Here is a 3353-nt window from a genome sequence, read left to right as displayed (position 1 = left end):
TATACAGGCTTTTATCAGTTTCATAAGATTGACCTATAATATTTCTCTGTTAAAAGTTTTTCAATTAATTTCCAATAGACAAGCAAAAAGCATTTCATTTTCACTGAGCAAATGACTTTCAGTACTACACATTATAATGTTTTTAGTTTGTTTTGATTTTAGTGGAAAAATACTCAAGGGCTATCCGCACTAGCCATCCCTAATCTAGTACTGATAGGCTAGAGGGAAGGTAGATAGTCAATACCACTATCTCTTTTATCAATGAATAGCGGTCAGTGATAGGAATTTGAATCCGTGATCCACAGATTACAAGACCAGCACCCTGATCACCAGGCCATGCCAGGCACTCTTTATAGTCTTTTAAGAATTGTTTTTCAATTGTTTATATCATAAATGTTCCCACGAAATATAAAATGCTTTAGTTATTCTGATTTAAACATGAAACATTTTTTGTTATTTGCATATGTAGGGAATGTTTAGATAAACTTTTAAAGAAGTAAAAAATTGAATTTAAACTTTTTAAGCAGCAAATACAATATATCCTGTTGATGATACACATTCAGTAAAAAAGAATAACCTTAGTTTTTATGTCATATATTAGAATATCTAGTAAATGTATAACTGGGGATCTTTTAATTGATGGGATTTCCAACATAAAATTATTTAATTGTCCAAAGGGCTAACAAGACATACAGCAAATATGTCAAACAAAAACATACACTGTTTGTTTCTGTTGTACTTTTACTATTAAGTTCAGAGAAGATAACTGTAGTTAAGGAAGTACATTGAATGTGTTTCTTTGGTTTATATACTAAAGAGAATATGAGAGAATGTAACAGTTCTGTTGCTCCATACAGATAGCTAAATCAGTGTATTAGTTTTTAGAAACAGTAACATTAAAGATTATCTTATGTAGAGCCACTAATTTATCATTTCATTAAGTTGGTTTTTAAGATTTTGTGTTTAGAGGTTAATAACTGGTGTCATTGTAAATTAGCCCAAAATGTGATATATTCTGGCTATTTGTTAGATTGGATAGTTACATGAAGTTATACAAAACTAAAGATTGCAGGGTTGCTTTACCCTGTATATAATTGTTGGTTTGTAGTTTCTCAGTTACCCGAGAATTATTCATTTCAGCAATGTGAATTTCCCAAACAGGTACAAGATCCAGTAAACCCTGAGAAGTCTGTATATGACACGTGGAAAGATTACCACAGTGATGGTATGAGTGATGAAAAAGAACCAACGTAAGAAGAAAAGCAATTTTTTTATTCAGTGTTTTACTTAAAATAATGTTCTATACTTACATATACTGAAGTAAATGTGTGTCAGAGTTCAGTGTTATCAAACACCTATTACACTATGTGTTTAGGTACTGTAAATGAACTGACTTTCATGTGCACATGTATCTAGTGTTGTTACATCGAATAGTACTGTTCTTTACAGCAAAAAACAATGGTGTTAAAGGGATGGGTGCAAGGCTGAGAAAATTCTTTTTCATCTGAGCCATTATGGGAAATGTTTTGAGATGCTTTTTGCTGTTTTGTGTATTATTTTGCAGTTATTTGTTGTTTACATAAATGTCTGGTGTTGGAAGAAAAATTGCAAAAACTTCTACATTCTTCCATCAATTCAACAAAATAAGTCAGCACTACTAAATTTTTCTCAATACAATGTATTAACAAACAAAAGTTATTTGATAACTCATAGAGCTTATTGCTGAGTGAATAAAATTGGGGCAGATTAAGGGTGAGATGAGCCTGGGGCTAAATATTTTCCAACTAAAGACTAAGGTAAAAAACAACAACAACTAAACCTCATAATAAGTCTGGGGTATAGCCCCCACCTTAATCTACCCCTGAGAATAATGACATTACAGTTATGAGAAACCACCATCAGCTGTAGTAACTGAGTTATGGCACACCTCAAAATCCTGGTACAAAGAAAAAAGTCAAATACTGTTTAAAAATATAAAATCTCTACTCACAGAGTTTATTATTAGACATCAGTTCCATTTCATCATTCGGGTCTGATGGTTAGGGCACTTGACTCGCAATCCCCGTCACCAAACATGCTAATTATACGTAGTTACCATTTAGGCTGGCCACCAAGGTGTAAAACTTCTTGGCTTAAAAAAATGATCAGTTGACCCCAAGGTAGGATGGATTAAGGTCATTATGGGGAAGAAGTAGCTCCATTTCATTTAATATAATGACATGAACAGTCTGCTGACAGAAGTCAAGGCATGAGACCTTTATGACTTTGATCATATGTGAAAATTCTGATGCATTCTTGCAAATTTAAAATTATGTAATAAGTTGTATCTTAACTGTCCATATTAACAATTTTCACTACTTATTTAATTACCAAGAGGAATATTCAAGTTAAATTGAATGGAATATTTGTGAAATTTTGAAGGAAGAATATGAAAAAAGTGAAAAATATAAAAGCAGCTTAGACACATTCTACTATAATTTGGTTTATTATCCTGTCTTTCTTTGTAACAACTGTTACTCGGATATCATTCTCTTAATAGAATGAAATCCAATATATATTACATCTGGTAAATATACTAAACAGATACATTGAATCTGTTCTCCAACCCTAATTTCATCATAAATTCAGTATTTCTTCTTGTAAGAGATTCTGTGATTACACCAAAGCCATTCACTTTTTGAAAATGCAGATATTGGATCAGGTACTCTACTAAAATACTAATAAGTTTGTTTTTTACCCCACTGAATTCTTGGCACTAATTATTATTAACTTAACTGTATGATGTAAAATGTGGTGATGATGCTGATCTTATGATACACATCATATTTATATCTCTTTCTTCCTCCAGGGTTCCTACTTTAGGCTCTGGCTCTGATCATGCACCTTTTGCTTTTTATGCTGGTATACCGAGCATCGATACCTCGTGGATTGTGGATAAGGTATGTGTAAACCTTGGTTGGTAATGGATGGATAAAGCAGATCTAATACAAGATGGTGTGTGTGTGTGTGTGTGTGTGAATAAGGTATGTCTAAACCTTGGTTGGAAATGGATGGATAAAGCAGATCTAATACAAGGTGGTGTGTGTGTGTGTGTGTGAATAAGGTATGTCTATACCTTATGGTAATGCATGGATAAAGCAGATCTAATACAAGATGGTGTGTGTGTGTGAATAAGGTATGTCTAAACCTTGGTTGGAAATGGATGGATAAAGCAGATCTAATGCCTAAACCTTGGTTGGTAATGCATGGTTGTATTAGATCTACTTTATCTACTTTATCCATCCATTATCATTCAAGATATAGACATATCTTATTCACACACACATACCACCTTGTATTAGATCTATTTTATC

The 3353-nt window shown here is 32.6% G+C and overlaps 1 long non-coding RNA gene across 1 annotated transcript; it reads left to right on the top strand.

Moving 5' to 3' along the window:
- The first annotated feature begins 686 nt into the window (after nucleotides 1-686).
- On the top strand, nucleotides 687-2939 carry LOC106477444. The gene is made up of 2 exons (XR_001291990.2): nucleotides 687-1250; nucleotides 2849-2939. It is a non-coding gene; the product is annotated as an uncharacterized LOC106477444 (long non-coding RNA).
- The last annotated feature ends 414 nt before the right edge of the window (nucleotides 2940-3353 follow it).

This window comes from Limulus polyphemus, unplaced genomic scaffold (assembly GCF_000517525.1).
Source record: "Limulus polyphemus unplaced genomic scaffold, Limulus_polyphemus-2.1.2 Scaffold15417, whole genome shotgun sequence".
NCBI lineage: Eukaryota > Metazoa > Arthropoda > Merostomata > Xiphosura > Limulidae > Limulus > Limulus polyphemus.
Note: the sequence above shows the minus strand (reverse complement) of the source record. Positions and strands in the feature narration are given on the sequence as shown.